A 17,956-nucleotide genomic window follows, 5' to 3' on the forward strand; every position below is an offset into this window, starting at 1 on the left:
TCTCACGGGCAGGGGGTAGATCTTTTCATGCTGGGGCCTCTAGGTTGTGGAATAGCCTACCTTTTGCTATCAGACAGAGCCCTGACCTCCTCATTTTCAGAAAAAGTCAGAAAACTTGTCTCTTCCAGTTGTGAAGTTCAGAGTCGTGGCTGTGCATTGTTTGATGTTATTTGGTCTACGAGTTTTGCCCTAGCGCCAGGACACTCCTTGGAGAAGCTGTGCACTATACAAATATAGATTAACATAACAGTAGAACTGGAAATAAGCAGTTATACAGACTTAAGCGAAAACAGAGGTAAAAAGCACAAAGTGGAAGATGGTGTCAGCGTAAGCCTGTGTACGCTGCAGCGCCGCGCCACGCCAGCTACCGGAGCCGCAGGTAATCGGCTACCTGCCCTGTGATCTGTGATGCTGGGTTCCCAGGAGCATCGTGCACATCGAGTGTTGAGGAAGCAGAGTCCTCAGCGGAGCGCGAACGGAGTCGCGCTCGGGATACTGGACAGAGCGCTGGATAGACGAATTAAGACTTGCCTCGCGGTCCTGTTTGCGTTTCCCACGGCTAATGCTAAAACACTCCTTTGGACTGAGGTCTTTGCTCGCTCTTGCCACGGAGCCGGAACCGGAGCCAAGACACGGACAAAGACATCTGGTGAGCACTCTGAGATTCAGTTAAAGAGACATTGCTTGGAAAGACAAAAAGTGCTTTCTTGGAGCTTTTTCTGTCTAGTGCTGGTGTGGGCAGTTTATTTCACATTCTCTGAACTCTGGGAACTGGGAGCTGAGAGTTGCTGGGAGCTGCAAAGCGTATTAGAGAAACCTGGTACAGGCGAAGAGATCAGAAGGAAAGAAATGAGCTATCGTGGCAAAAATGTCTTAAAAGTAAAGACACCCACTATAGGAAAGGATTCCTCGGCGGGAGATGATGCTGGCAAGATTAAGTCCAGTCAGGTCAGTGGGGCTATCGGGGGGAAAAAAACACTGGTCCAACAGTGGCAGGGGCAGGGGTCTCCAGTAAAGAACTTAAAGACAATAAAGACAATAATGCTACTCTAGTGCAACCCCTTCCAGCCAAAATTTTTCTAGTGGCCAAGAGCCAGGCCACCAATGCTAAAAACAACATAGCGAATGTGCAATGTCTTAGTAGAACTGAAGACTCTTCTCAACAGAACTGCAAAAATGGTGATATCAATCGAGTACCCACTGCTAGTACGGAACCCAGTAACGCCCCTTTCAGACCAGAAGCAATCCCCACCTTGACCTGTAACCTGGATGACTCAGCAGAATCTTACCATTGCCTACTTCAATTGAAAAACAAGACTGTATACTTGACCCTCCTACGCCCCCTAATTCTCTTCTAACCCCACTCCCTAATGATGGTGAACACCTAGAAACTGATGAAGGAGACAGTGGCAATACCCTATGTACTTACTCTGAGAACTCGAATACCAGTGATTATCCCGCAAAGACGGAAGCTGCCATCCGAAACCTGGAAGTTCCTCCAGGCACTACCGGCCCTTGGACCCCAGAAGTTGGTCAAGAGGCCTTCTACTCGGTTTCAGACAGTACTCCGAGTTCATCAGGGGAAGAGGAGACTGAGGAAGATGAAGGCAACACTAACAGCACCAGTGAAGAGGAAAGTGAGGCTTCCCGTGATAACACTGGTACAATTGTTCGCCCTAAAAAACCAAGAAATAAAGTCAAACGGAGGAGCCAGCTTAAATGGGATTATTCGGACTCGCAGATGTCATACCACTTAGAATAAGAGGAACCGACCACGTCACAACCAATACTGCAAGGACGCAGCCCAAGAAGATTGCAAGCTAAAACTAGCGAGACATCGGAGCCCTCACTTGCTGCCATTCTCACCTCGATTAAGGACTTTCAGGAGGAGGTAAGAAACGAAAATAGGGTAGCTAAAAACGCAGCAAAAAAACTCCAGGGTGGTCTCAGACGATTAAATAAGACCTGTACAGACATCAGCGAGAGAGTGGGCATGATTGAGGCCAGGACAGAACATTTGGAAACTGAAGCAGTGGCAACCAAACAGGTCACTGACTCCAATTCTGCGTGCCTTATGGACCTAATGGTGAAAATTGAAGAAAATGAAAACCGACAACGCCAGAATAACTTGCGCCTGCTGGGGATTCCTGAAGGAAAGGAGGGGGAAGACCCTATTCAATTCATCGTCAAGCTATTGCAAGACTCTTTTCCAGAAAATACTGAATGGGACTGGGACCACGAAGTACAGCGAGCTCACAGGTTTCCCTTCTTTAAAAAAAAAACAATACAAAAATGGCAACTTGACTGAAGGACAGCCCCGGATTTTCCTTGTTTATTTTGGTAATTTCCTCTTGAGACAATTGGTTTACGACAAGGCCCGCCCTAACTCAAAAAAAGGGGCTCATGGAATTACCTTTTTCTCCAAACCGGACTTCTGCCATCAGACTGTTGAGCGCAGATGGCATCTGCGGCAGCTGATCTCTCCCCTACAACAACTAGGTGCAGAGGTGTACCTCACGAACCCGGCTAGGTTAAAGGTTATTCTATATGGCACCACCAAGGTCTTTACATCTGAGATTAAAGCCAAAAAGTACCTGGAAGAGATCAGACTCAAGAAGGGAAACAGAGGAGCAAACTGATAAAAAAATGGGGGAGGGATGAAGCTATCTTCTAATTTATAGAGGGATAGAGGGATGGGGGGTGAAAAAAAAAAGAGAAAGTTACGGAAAGATAACTGCTATTTCTCTCTTGTCTTTTCTTTCCCATTTATCCTATAGCACCCCTGAGGATATGATTGGAATTTTTTTTTGAGCACATTTACTTTTCTAAGGCGTTTTGCGTGGTTGGCGGCAGTGGCTTATGACTGACAACCATCATTCAGGCTCTGCCTGATTGCTCACACAAAGGGGGGGGTGGGTGGGTGGAGGGGCGACCGTGGGGGGGAGTCGGGGAAGGGTGGACAGGGACACAAAAGGCACATACAGGCACCAACCATACATATACACATCAAATCTTGTTGACTAGTTTGGTCTTCTCTCCTTTCTTTAGAATGCAGATGGGTACTGCAATACCCTTTAAATGGCTAGGATAGAACCATTGAGAATCGTCTCTGTTAATGTTTGTGGCTTGAATGATGCGTCAAAGAGACAAAAAGTGGCGATGGGCCTACGAACACTTGGGGGTAACATCATATGTCTACAGGAAACTCATGTAGAACAGTCAGAAACACATTTACTAAACACATTAGGGTTGAAAGTAGTGGGTGCTACTACGCAAGGAACTAAGACAAAGGGCGTAGGAATCTTAACTGATAGAAAATCTGCTATTAGCAACCCACAAACCAAATCAGATTCACTGGGAAGATGGGTCATCACTCAGATTCAACTCCCTAATAACATCTCTTTCACTCTTTGCTCATTATATGGTAGCGTTGATGATCCCGGGGTCATTAACCAAGTTTCTAGCAAATTAGTGCACTGGCCTACCCCGATAGTCCTATGCGGAGACTTTAACATACATCTACCTAGCAACTGGGATGCCAACACAACCTGGAGATATAAAGGAAGGAAACCCCAAGTCTTTCAAGCTTTAACTAACCTCATTCAAACTCATGGTCTGATAGATGGCTGGGCAAGCAGAAATCCGTCACTTTCAGGGTACACTTTTTATTCAGCCCCGCACCAAGTTTTGGTTATACTAGATTACTTTTTTGTTTCCGCATCACTGGCCCCCAGCTTCACTATAGATACCACCCATCGTTTCATGTCCGACCACAACCCTATTATTCTCACCATAAGGGAGTTCGGGCAACCCAGAGAAGCTTCCAGATGGAGCTTTGAAAAAGCTTTATTATATGATCCTAGCTATATAAACCACATGCAAGGATGGATTCAGGTGTTCTTAGATATAAACATTGGCTCTGCCTCCCAAATGACAGTCTGGGATACCCTAAAGGCAGGGATCAGAGGCGAGACCCTTAGGTTCTCTGTGCAAAAAAATAGAGCGGAAAAAACCCAGATCAAAGATCTTCAAGAAAAATTAAGAAAAATCGAAATTAAACTAACCCAAGCAATTCACGCAGGGCTAGATTGTCAGCCAACTCAAAAAGAAGCAATTTTGGTTAAGACAGAAATAGGGGCGGTGTTTATGGACAAAATCGCGGCTAAGTGGGCAGCAGCAAAGGAGAAGACGTATGAGTGTAGTGATAGCATTGGACATCACTTAGTTGTCAGGACAAGGCAACAAACTACCTCCAGTGAAATCCATAAAATCAGAATTGCTTCAGGAACAGAGGTTACGGACCCTAGCCATATTCGGCATGATTTTCAGGAGTTTTATGCTAGGCTGTATAAGGAAGAAATTTGTTGCACAACCAACACACTAGACAGAGAGATCTTTGAATATCTCAGGGAGATAGAACTAAGCAAATTAAGTCCAGGAGATAGCGAACTGTTAGATCTTACTCCTACATGGGAAGAAATCCTGAATGCCCTTAATAGCCTCCCAGACGGGAAGGCTTCTGGCCCTGATGGCATCCCCGTTGAGTTTTTTAAAATCTTTGCTAGTCAAATCAAAGACATATTTACAGAGGTGATTACATCCATCTTCAACGGTACCTCCCCCCCAGCGTCTTGGTCTAGTGCTAGGATTTCTATTTTTCCAAAAAAGGATAAATCCCCACTAGAAATGAGCTCTTACAGACCAATAACCCTTATTAATTGTGATTCCAAAACTTTTTCTAAAGTATTAGCCTCCAGAATATCCCGAGTAGTGGAACCCCTTGTCTCAAAATGGCAACATGGTTTCATACCTAAGAAAGGGACTAGCGAACATGTCAGGAGAGTTATTACTCTGTTTGATGCTTCCCAAGTAGCCGGAGACCCGATGTCACTCATATTACTCAAGGCCGAGAAGGCTTTTGATCGGGTCTCATGGCGATTTCCTTGGAAAGTTATGGACAGTATGGGGGTTGGTGGCAGATATATGCAGGCGATACAGGCACTTTATCATAATCCGACTGCTAGTGTCACCATAAATGGACAACTGACGGAACCCTTTAAAATATCACGAGGCACCAGGCAGGGATGCCCCTGCTCTCCGTTATTGTTCGCCCTCTACTTAGATCCCCTTATCAAAAAAATAGAGAAAAACCACAACATTTTTCCAATAACATACTTCCAAAGCAGCTGTAAAATCTTGGCTTACGCTGATGACCTTGCTATTACCACTCCAGACCCTGTCAATTCCATACTGGCACTAGAGGATGAAGCCTACAAATTTGGGAGATTATCTGGATACGCCCTAAATAAAAACAAAACGCAGATATTAATAAATAGCAAAATCATCTGGACTGATACCAGAGTTGTACCACAGGCTAAATACTTGGGCATCCTAGTTTCACCTAGACTAGAGGAAATAGTTGCCGTAAATTTAGCTCCCCTTGCTGTCCAGACGAAGAAGCCATTAAAGCAAATTGATAATCTGCATCTAACATTGGTCGGTAGGTGCAATGTTATTAAAATGACTTATTTTCCCAAATTATTATATTTTTTTCGGTGCATTCCCCTTGAGTTTAGTAAAAAAGACTTACTTAAATTCCAACAAATTTTCACCCAATTCATTTGGGCATATGCTCAGCCCAGACGTGCATTAAAACACCTCACATTACCAAAAGACAGAGGGGGATGGGCTTTTCCTAACATTACCCTATATTACTGAGCCGCAGTCCTGCAGTATAGTTCAGTTCTGCTAAGAGATTCCACTTTTGGAATTGAAACATCTTTACCCTCACCCTTTCGGTCTTTGGTAGGGGAACAATATTGGGGCCTCCTACTACGAGAAACAGCTTATGGATACTACAATCGCGTTAAATTTAAGACGCTAATGAAGTCTTACAAAGTTTTTCGCCATGTCCGGAGAATTTTGGGACGTGGTAGATATAACTTTTACTCCCCTATAACTAACAACAACAACTTACCGGCTATATTTAGTTCATCTTATTTGTCTGAATGGCACAGAGCAGGAATAACAAAACTAGGAAATATTATAACAACCAGGGGGATTGAATCCTTTCCAAACTTACAGACTAGATTTCAACTAAAAAGTGAAGAATTATTTAAATATATGGCCATTCACGACTACTTATCTATTTGCTGAGGTTGAGCTTATGAACACCCTCCGGAACGTAACCTCTGCTCGCATTGGGACTACTTCTCAAATTATAAACAAGGAAACCCCAGATGATTTAGAAACCATTGCCTCTAAATGGCACATTAAACTTGATTCCCCCAAAAGTATATTTTACAACTCCCTGCGATTATCACAACATATTTTAATTTCTGCTAAACTCCAAGCACAACATTTCAAAACTATATTCTTTTTGTACATGACACCTAGCAAAATCATCAAATGGGGATCTGGGAGAGGAACATTATGTCCACGCTGCTCTGAAGTAGGGGCAGACTCTATACATATATTTGCAACATGTCCAACTATCAACTCCACCCTACTCAGAATTCAGAAGTTACTTTGCGAAATAACTAACCAATCAATACTTCTAAATCCCACGACCATTCTTTTGGGAACACAATCTGACTCTGTAAGAGTAAAGGAGGAAGGGTTGATTTTTGTTGCAATGGCAGTATGGAGGATATGTGTCTCCTCCGGCTGGTTAGATTCAGAGTCCCCCTCCTATGCGCAATGGCTGGCTAGATTAGTCGCTACATACCATTTGGAAAAATCCGTATACGCCAGAAAAGGATGAAGGAAAAGGAGGACGGGGATTGAAATCTGGGGAGTATTTTCTAAATGGATAGGTCAACAAGGGCAAGGGGACCCAGAGACATAATAGAGTTACGAGGCACCCATAATATCTTCTTTGCCATACTTTCTTTGTTAAGATATTATTTTCTTTAGTTTTTGTTCATTATGTATGTTTATTTGTGCATGTATCATTGGTTTTCAACACTTATGAGAGATGGGAGGAGGGTGGGGAGGTCCTGAATATTTCTTTCTTTTGTAACTCTGTTTGAGATTCTGCTTTGTGAAAAATAAAAAAAACATTAAAAAAAAGCACAAAGTGTCAACTGTGGATATCAGGTCACACTAGACTAGATCAAAGTTACATGTTCAGGTCGACCATGATAGAGCGTGGCTGGATACAGGAACCCAGTTGGGCTGGCTGAAAAAAAGTACTTTAAATCCTGGTTGCAAAGAGTTGCGGTGGCCTGCATCAGGGATGCAGTGTGCAGCCAAGGCAATGTGAGGTCCAGTTCGGAGATACATCTCACAGCATCAGTTCTGAAGAGTTGCGAAGCTGCATTGAGAGGTCCTGCATTGTTGTTGAGGAGACCATCAAGGAGGAGCTTGCGATTCAAAGCCCTGTGGTGAGGATGCACTTCACACTGGCTTGCTCTAAAGAAGCTGCGGGGTTTGCAGTGCAGAGTGCTGCATTATCATCAAGGCTGCTGTTGACGAGAAGCTTGCAATGTGAGGGCCTGGAACCTGGGATGCACCATACAGTAGTGGTTCCAATGAGGCTGCAGTCTGTGAAGGTGATGCAACATATTTGTGCTGCGATTGTTCATGCAGCAGAGGCTATGTGTTGGTACTACTCAGGGTTGCACTGCGCATCAGGGGCTATGCATCAGTTCCCCTGGTTCCACAGATGGGCTGGCAGTGCACCTTCAGAACCACTTTCAAGGGTCCAATAGTGGGGTGGCATCACTTGCAAGGGTAATGCTAACAGATTGCAGAGTCCAAGTGCAGGGTTCAAAGCTGTTGGAGTCTTCAGTCCCTTTGGCTCTAGTCAGGAGGCCAGTCTGTCAAGTGTCCCAGTTAGGACTAGACGGAAACACTGCCATTTTTACAAGTACATGGGTTTATTTTTCAATGTTGCCTTCACTTTTACACAATGAGTTCTTGAAAACTATTATTACTTACAGAATCTACTTCGCAAGAGCACTATCATGCCACCGTGACACCATGTACAAGGTTTATATATATTAGTTGTGCTTGTTCTTTTCGTACATATAGCAACATAGCTATTTATAACACCCAAACAATGGTAGCCTGATCTCGAACCAAGGCAAGGATGCCTTTTGTTATAAATAAACAACCGTTTTCCGGGTTTTGGAAGAGGAGTGTTTTTCTGTCACTGGTGAGGTCTCTACATGTTGTTGCTTTGGCCCAGCAGCCGGGTGATATCTATGCAATGGTTGTCCGACTTGTGACCACGACTGGGACCTATATTTTCTCCCGTCAGGTAACCGGGGTTGGATCATCAAATACAGGGTTTCTTGGCAGAACACACACATGCCCTAGACACTTTTGTTAGGGGATGCAAAGTAGGAGTCCGCCAGATTTCTATATTGTTTTATATGCTTGCATATATACATTGTTGTAGCATGATGGTGGAAAGTTTTATTCTGTTCACTGTTCTGATACTTATAATAACTTTTATTTGCTTCTATCTATTGATCATTGAAGCAGATATATTTTATACAAGAATCATGTGGGTTCAATAAATATTGAACATTTTTCACTGTCTATTCCTTGCATTTTTCTCTAAGATGAAGAGAGCACAAATGAAGGAGCAAAAGGGTTCTAGATCTGTTACCACAATTTCTGGGGGATGAGGGTTGTCACATTCCATGGTTGCCAGAACTGTTTGCTACTTCTCTTACAGGGATGAGGTATTCAAGGTGGTACTCTGAGCAAGCTGGCCTATAGCACAACATATCCTGAGGGGTTGCATGGAATAATTCTGGCGCCATCCCAATGGTTATGCTGTCCACAAACATGTGGGTGGAAACTACGCAGCATGGTGGCCAATGTGGCGTTCAAACCCATGACCCTGAGATTAAGAGTCTCATGTTCTACCAACTGAGCCCATGGAGTCCCTCTGGGGTCCTGGGTTAAGCAGTTGGAGGTACAGTCCTTCTCACCAAGAAAAGAGGGTATCAGGTCAGCAGGTCAGCAAATGGGGGCAGCAGTCTTTCAGAGTAGAAGTCCAGCAGAGTGTCAGTCCTTTCAGCAGCACAGTAGCCACAGGTACAGAAGTGTACTAAAAGGTTGGGTCTAAGGATCCAAAATGTATAAATGGTGCCCCCTAGGTGTAGGGAAAGCTTCCTGAGGCTTCTACCCACCTGAGGTGTCAGGCATCCCATTGCGTCCTGTACTGGCCTCAGCTTGTCTGGGTCACAATAGACTAGAAACAAACCTTTTGATAGAGCTCATGCATAGTCTTTGTGAAGTGCAAGGCTAGTAGGTGACAGCTCCTCCCCCTCATAAACTAAGAGTGGCCCATCCTGCCAACACCTATCTTCCCTTTGTCTCACTGTCTGAGAGCAATACACAAAGACTAACTACCAGCTACACTTATTCATGTGACCCAGGATAAGGCTGGAGGCACCAAATGGTTAGGACAAGAACCTGTCAACTTTCTAAAGGTGCAAAAAGAACAACTGATAGAAAGAATGCTGAACAATGTCCTACATTCGCCCCAGTACAGTGATCTGGGCCTAAATCCATCGTTTTTTTGCTAACCATAACATTCCAGTGTGGACCCAGTCATATGCAAATAAGTATTGATCCTTTGCCCAATGGGAACAGTCCAGCCCGAACTGCCAAGTCAGGTCTACGTAATTTTAAGCAAAGGTGCACCACAACAAGGACATGTGAAAACTAAGGTCTTCTAGTTTGCACACAAGATATATTCAAAAGAAATTTTTCATATGAAACCGAACAATTTTTTCTCAAAAAAGATTTTTCTTTATTCATTCCAAATGTTAAAGGACACAGCCGACGCATTTCGTCCCTACGGGGACTTCTTCAGGGCAAGATAAGTAGTGGAAGCTCCTTAAGCGCGACGATGTTGTGTTGGAGAAGTCCAGTTGCGACTTCTATGGCCAAATCGTGTGTGGTCGCTGGATCACTAGTTCAAAAACGTCAAGTGTTTCGTATGATTCAATAAATAGCAAGATATTCTGTTACAATTCGATAGGGGACCTACGGTTCCTGGAACTAGCATTCATATGTAGTTTGAAGGAAAGTCAGCTGCAGACTTGTCTCACCAGGCTCTATAGGAACTGGTTTAGACGGGAAGGGGACGACACACGACTACGGACGATTCTGGAACAGCGTTGGTTTGACGAATCTGCAGCTGGATTCGAATGAGTACGGACCACTGTACATTATACCATAAATCAAGATAAAACAAGAAAGGGGACATGTTGCTCGAAGCCACTGAATAAATGGCTAAGCACATCCCCTGACTCGCTGTAATCCTTGAAAGTATTGATCCCATGGGATGCCTCATCATTAAACACACATCCGTTTTCCTTCAAACTACATATGAATGCTAGTTCCAGGAACCGTAGGTCCCCTATCGAATTGTAACAGAATATCTTGCTATTTATTGAATCATACGAAACACTTGACGTTTTTGAACTAGTGATCCAGCGACCACACACGATTTGGCCATAGAAGTCGCAACTGGACTTCTCCAACACAACATCGTCGCGCTTAAGGAGCTTCCACTACTTATCTTGCCCTGAAGAAGTCCCCGTAGGGACGAAACGCGTCGGCTGTGTCCTTTAACATTTGGAATGAATAAAGAAAAATCTTTTTTGAGAAAAAATTGTCCAGTTTCATATGAAAAATTTCTTTTGAATATATCTTGTGTGCAAACTAGAAGACCTTAGTTTTCACATGTCCTTGTTGTGGTGCACCTTTGCTTAAAATTAAGTTTCGTATCTCAAAGTTCTATATAGAACTGCCATTGTGATGGTGGGTGGTTGTCAGTGTGCACACTACTCCCTTGTTGATATTTAGAGGGGAAATATTAATTGGGCTATTGTGGTCAGGTGCTTCTTAAAGAAAGGTTCCACCATCCAACTTGCTTCTTTGCCAAGTCAGGTCTACCCTGGACTGGAACCAAGTATCCTAGGACCGCTTTTGAGGTTTTACTTCTCATCAGTGAGGATAGCTTGACTCTAGTGGCATGGAGAGCACAGGATTCATGTCTGAGCATACTCGGCCCACTCGGGTCGCCAATGCAAAAAGAACAATTGATGGACAGAATGCAGAACAACATCATACATTCACCCCAGTACATAGATCTGGGCCTATATCCATTGTTTTTTGCTCACCATATCATTCCAGTTTGGAACTAGCCATATGCAAATCAGCTTTAACCTGAGCCCAATAGGAATAGTCCAGCCCGATCTGGCAGGCCAGGTCCTCCCTGAACTGGAAACAAGCATCATAGGACCGTTTTCAGGGTTTCACCCCTCATCAGCCAGGATAGCTTGACTTAGCTTGGAGAGCACGGGTCCACTCGGGGCGACCACTCGGGGTGACAAATGCAAAAAGACCAATTGATGGACAGAATGCAGAGCAATGTCATACATTCACCCCAGTACAGAGATCTGGGCCTAAAACCATAGTTGTGTTGCTCAACATGCCATCCCAGTGTGTGTCTTTAACTTTCTAAAAGTGGAATTTTCAGAAATGTGATTAAAAATCCAACTTCACCATTAAAGTATGCCTTTAATTGCAATACTTTAGACATCCTGCAACCAATTGAGTATTACCGCTTGTTAAACATAATCAGGAAGTTAAACATAATCAGGCAAATCCAATGTTATTCTATCGGAGAAGCAAGCCTTGCTTAGTGAAAAATGACTTCAGTAGTTTGTCAATACCAGGGCATAAAAAACTCGAATACACATCCTACTTTTTAAATACACTACACCCTCCCCTTTGGCTGTTCAGTGCCTACTCTAGAGGTACAAAAAGATAGGTTTCCCTCATTGACCATAGTACTTCATCAATGACATACTTCAATTCTTAATGATCAATATTCAAAGTACACTAGTGACAACCAAAAACAGTTCCTTATACTATTTGTTTTCTTTTTCTTAAATAAATGTGTTAAAAAAAAGCTCATTTCATTCTTTATATTTCTTACTTTTCCACATTATTTTATGATTGTTATATGTGTATACATTATCATATCAGAAATCCATAAATAAACAAAAATAGATTTTTACAGAAAAGAAGACAATTTGTTAAGAGCAATTACAGTCCACAAAAACACTCACCCCTGGATGCAAAGCATACTCACAACAACCATACCAATCCAACCTCACTCACATCAAATACACTCAATCAAAATCTGTACAAGGATGGGAACCAAAAAGATCTCTGCCAAGGAAAAAATCTCAAATGACAAGCATGAGATTTCGCACTAGGTCAACGTGTGTTTCGGTGGTTATGTACCACCTTCCTCAGGAACTTTCCAGATTTAACCATTCACTTCCCAGGGGACATGATACAAGGAGAGGAATATTCTTTCAACTAAATTCTCTATTTTTAAGCAGCAGCAAAACACTAGGTAGGACAATATACATATGTCAAGGTGAACCCAGTATAAGGTATCAGCTGAGTGTAAAAGGATTACATCTTCTCTTTGAGCAATGATTTCTTTAAATATTGTAGATTGGAACGTACTTCGGGTGGAGCTATATAATCAGGTAGAATGATGCGATAGTCTTCGCAGATTTATTAATATCTTTTTCTTGAATTAACCACATGCCGGTGTTGGTAATCAGGATCCGAGTTTTTAAAAATGCTCCACAAGACCGTCATGTCGGCCACCCTCAGGACACAAACCAAAAACTCTGCTACCATGAAAAAAAAGAGCCTCTACTTTAGAGGTAACTTATCTTCATTTAAAAGGAAGGTTTGAGCTTAGGTTTATTTTGTCAGGTTGAAATGGTTTTTTAACATTCCACTCACAGGCTGCAATGGCAGGCTGAGACATATTTAAAGGGCTACTTAAGAGGGTGGCACAATTAGTGCTGCATGCCCACTAGTAGCATTTAATTTTCAGGCCCACTGCACATAAAGTACCACTTTACTAGAAGACTTACAGGTAAATTGAGTGTGCTACTTGGGTGTTTGCCAATATTATTATGTTTAAGGAGAGAGCACAAACACTTTAGCACTGGTTGGCAGTAGTAAAGAGTGTATTGTTCCAAAGCCAGCAAAAGAAAGATAGCAAAAAAGGAGGATTGAAGACAAAAAGTTAGGGGAAAACCATGCTAAGGATGCCAGGGCTAACAGCTGAGCTCCAGTTTAAACTACATTGAGGGAAGTTTTGGGCATTGAAGTGATAATATTTACTATTCCCTCTCTAATCTAAGTTACATTGGGGAAGGTATTACACACTTAAGGGTTACAATTTACGCTAGGGAAAACTTGGGAAATATTGGACACTGAAAGTATGATATTTACTATTACCACTCCAGTGGAAGCTACATTAGAAAAGTGTTAGACATTTAAGAGTTCACATTTGCTCTGCAGACCCCAAACTAAGCTGGTGTTAGACAGGCTTCAGATTTACTATTCCCACTGTCTAAGGTAAATTAGGGAAAGTTTTGGACATTAATGGGTTTAGGTGTATTATACCCACTCGCACCTAAGCTACATTGAGGGAAGTGTTGGAGATTAAGGGGTTTAAATGTAATATTACCCCTTCATTGGAAGATATCTTGAAGAAAGTATTGAACATTGAGGTGTTTACACTCACTATTCCCACTCCAATCTAAATTACATTGGGAAAATAATTACTGTTAAGGGTTTCTATTTAACATTTTGATTCCAACCAAATAATATAAAAGAATAACCATAAAAAATCAAATATAAACTTAAAAACGAAAAAGTCCTATATTATATAGTCCAAAATATGAATGTAAGCAACAAACATTTTTTGAAAGAAAACCTCTAATAAAACATATTAAAAATTCATATGAAGTAAAGTAATATATATATTACCGACTGGCAGTCGCCGTTTGATGAATCTTCAAGACATTTTCAAGAGTAATGGGGCACTCTGGTTGCCTCCTTTCTTGAAAGTTTCGAGGAGAAAAAAAGGGGGATCCCAAAATGAATGTTCTCCATGTTCATTTCCGTGGGAAACTAGACAAAGCTACACTGTTGAACGGAATTACACCAGATTTGGCAAAATGGTAGCTCTTGGTTCAGAAAGTGCTTTTATTTTAAATGGTGTTGCTCTGTTCACTAGTTCCTGAGAAATTCAAAAATAAAAATATTGATATCTGGTGGTCGAGGAGAATTTGCAAACCCTCCCGAGCACGAGCTTCAATCTGATTTGCTACCAACACTCCAAACCAAAATGTATTGGCAGACATCTTGGGACTCGGTAAAACCGAGTCACAAGAAAAAGGGTGAAAAAGGATAAAAATAAAAATAAATGGGGCAGGGTAGAAACACCCTGATCCCCAAGCCTGCTCAGGGGGTCCCACAGGGGCTTCAAAAAGCATTACAAAAAAACAAGGATTTGCAGACCTAGCGTGAAAATAAAAAAAATGAAGCGCTGTCTCCCGCACTTCGTTTTAGTGAGCCCCAATGGTGCCAGGTCCCAGAAGCAATATGCTAAAAATATGTGGGGACTGTGCGGGCCCCCACTGCCCTGGGGACAACCACCTTCATGGGGCATTCAGATATGGGGGGCGTTGAGGGCCCCCAAACCCCAGGACCACCACCTCCCCAGAGCTTTACTTAATTTTGTGTAGGGGAGCCTTGCAGGCCTCCCACGCCCCTGGGCTACCACCTCCCTGGGGCTATAACAAATAGTGAGTGTGGGGGGTTCGAGCCACCCACATTGCTCCGGGGACCACCACCTCCCCGGGTCACTAATTATTTAAATACAGGGGTCTGTTGTGGCCCCCCGTCCCTGGGGACCACCACCTCCCTGGGGCTGTGCAAATGATGGGGGGGGCGCCTGTATGGTCCTGGAGACCACCACCCACCAGGGACAGCAATGTCCTGGGGTGCCCACCTCTGGGATATTGCAATTTGCAATGGCAGGGCAGGAGCACAGATTCCGCCCTGCGATTGCAAACTCCTGCTACGCTTCATGGAAGCGAGAGCAGGAAACCTGTTCTTGCCTCCTTGAAGTGAAGCAGAATTGATTTTGGACAAGGGGGGCTGCAAGTCAACAGCTCCCTCTGTGCAAAAGCATTGGCGGGTCCCGCAGGAGGTGGGAAGCTGGCCAGGACCACAGGGGCATCGGGGCTTCCCCCACAGTCCTTAATGTAAGGCCATTTTCCAGGGAATGGGGTCCCGGAGCCAGAAGTAGCCCAGGAGAGGGAGGCAATGTGGGTCTCCTCCCAGGATTTTGTTTAAACGAGGCAAGGTCCTTGGGGGGGTCCCCTGGGCCATAATTGGCCTCAGGAGGGGCCACGTGGCCCACCTCCCCAAAAAATATATTAAGTTTGACAGGGCCCTGGGGGAATGGGGTCCCTGGGGCCAATAGTGGTCCAGGGAAGGGGAGCCAATCAGCCACCTTCCTGAAAAAATAATTATTTTTATAAAAACGAGTCAATCCCCTGGGGATAGGTTCCCCATGGCCAAAAAAGGCCTTGGGACGGGGGGCTTCCCGGTTAAAAGAATACATTGAAAAAATGAATAGTGGCAGGGCCTGGGAATGGGGTCCCCAGAGCCCAGAAAATATTGAGAGAAGGGGGGCGATGCAGCCTCCTTCTAACCCCGAAAAAAGAAACTGGCATCTCACCGGAGGCCCTGCCCTGCCCTGCACCACTCTGCAAAAGCACCTCCTGGCACGTTCTTTGTTGGGGTATTAAGTCCCTTAGAATCTTAAGGGTTCTTAGGGGCCAACTAGCCCTCTAGGTACCTCCAGTAAGCCCCACACAGAGGGATTGCTGAGAGGTGGTCTAAGTCCATGCCCCTTTTTACACCACTCTGCAAACGTGTCTCTTGGCGCTCTGCTAGCGGGGTGATGAGGTCATCTTGAGTCTTGAGGACCTATGTACTTAAGTGGACTTCATCCCCTGAGTAGTAGTGCACCAGGCGGCGCATTTGCAGAGTGGTGTAAAAAGGGGAGTGGCCTCGGACCACTCTCAGCAATCCAGCTGTGTGGGGCTTACTGGAGTTAACAGGAGGGATAGTTGGCCCCCCGGGACCTTAGGAGGTAAGAGGGCTTTATCCCCCAACCAAGAGAATGCCAGGAGGTGTGTTTGCAAAGTTGTAGACAAAGGGGTTGTTGCCTGTGTCCACCTCTCAGCAATCCCACTGTCTCGGGCTTACTGGAGGTAACAGGTAGATTAGTTGGCCCCTAACCACCCACAGCAGCAAAGGGGACTTTAATCCTCATCAAAGAGCAAGCCAGAGAGCTGGTTTGCAGACTGGTGGGCAAAGGGGGCATGGCCTCCTTTGAGAACTTACCAATGGTGCTGTGTGGGACTTACTGAAGGTGATAGGAGGGGTAGTTGGCCCCAAGGTTGTCCTTGTCGGCCAACTACCCCTCCTGTTACCTCCAGTAAGTCCCACACGGTGGGATTGCTAAGAGGTCTTCAGAGGCCATGCTCCCCTTTCTGCACCACTCTGCAAACGTACCTCCTGGCACGCTATGGGTTGGGGACAAAGTCCTCTTTTCTCCTGAGGGACTTAGGGGGCAAAGAAGCCCTCCTGGTAACTCCTGCAAGTCCTACACAGCGGAATTACTCAGTGGTGGTTGGAGGCAAAGACCCCTTTCTCCACCTCTTTGCAAACGCGACTACTAGTTAAAGAAGCATATGCAACGTAATAGGTTTCAGATTAGCGAGAGTTAGAGCTATTGGCATTGTAAATGTTTTATCAATGTTTCTTGGAGAGAAGTGAACGTAGGTTGGAGTAGTGGTATTATGAGATATGCTGTGCAGTAAAATTATGTGGATTTATTTTTATTTAATTTATTTAAAAGGTTTTATATAGCGCTGGCTAGACCGGGAGGTATCAGAGCGCTTTACATGAGTATGAGACAGCTGCAGGTTACATCTTTAAAAAGGTTACACAGTTATTCGAGCATGGCAACATAGTGACAAGTAAGGTTGAGACAAACAATAAGGAACATATAGGTAAGGGAAAAAGCAGGCAAGGGGAGATATTCGGGGAGTTGTGGGGTAGGAGCAGAGGAAGTAGACAGAGAATGGAGGAGGAAAAGAGGAGGGGCGGGTTAGAGACACAGCATGGCAAGAGGAGGGGGAGGGTGACCGGAACACAAACCGGTAGACAAGTCAAATCTACGCCCAAAGTCAAGTAAGCTGTGATCCCAGGGGGAGTGGTATCATTTACCCATCTCTGTTGCGAGAGGCTCCCTAAGAGCAGGGGACTCTTACAGAGGGAGTGCTTTGACAAGGGGTGCCATACCATACTTCTATTGTGAGTGGCTCCCTTGGCACTGTGGACTCTCCTGGCGGGTACGCTGAGACTCCAACATATATATCTTGGATCTTTTCCCAACGCTGGGAACACTCAGGACTGCCGCCAAAAAAACGCGGCCATCTTGGAGGTAGCGGAGAGGGCAGCAGGCTAGCTGTTCGGCACAGTTAGGCATACAAGTCACCCTTTTCTGCTCACGCACATATCTGCCACACAAGTTTGTGACTCCTGAGGTGGAAGCCAGGAGTTTTCCTGCTTTTAACTATTTTCCTTAACTTTGCCTTATTCTTGATTTACTGCATGCACTTTTTAAGATTGTACTGGCTGCTCTCAGATCGTTCATTTGGTTCCTGAGGCGTGAGCCGGGAACAGCGGCATATTTGAGTAACGAATATTTTTAAAATTGTAAAATTGTATTTCTTGTGTTATTAATTTGGGAAACTATCCCCTGTGCACTCCCTACCTCTGACGGCTCATGCTCGTGCTCGAAGCTGGGGCCACAGCAGCCGATATAATGCTGCCTAGAGAAACACCAGCGCCATCTTGGGTGAGTCAGAGGGCGAGCAGACTACTTGCTCGGCCCTCCCACCCTGATAACTACAAAAGCCCAGTCTCTCGGCATCTTCCCTACTGATTGATCGTTCATTTGGTTCCTGAGGCGTGAGCCAGGAACAGCAGCATATTTTAGCAACACATATTTTTAAAATTG

The sequence above is a fragment of the Lissotriton vulgaris genome, chromosome 1_1 (genome assembly GCF_964263255.1).
Source record: "Lissotriton vulgaris chromosome 1_1, aLisVul1.2, whole genome shotgun sequence".
Lineage (NCBI taxonomy): Eukaryota > Metazoa > Chordata > Amphibia > Caudata > Salamandridae > Lissotriton > Lissotriton vulgaris.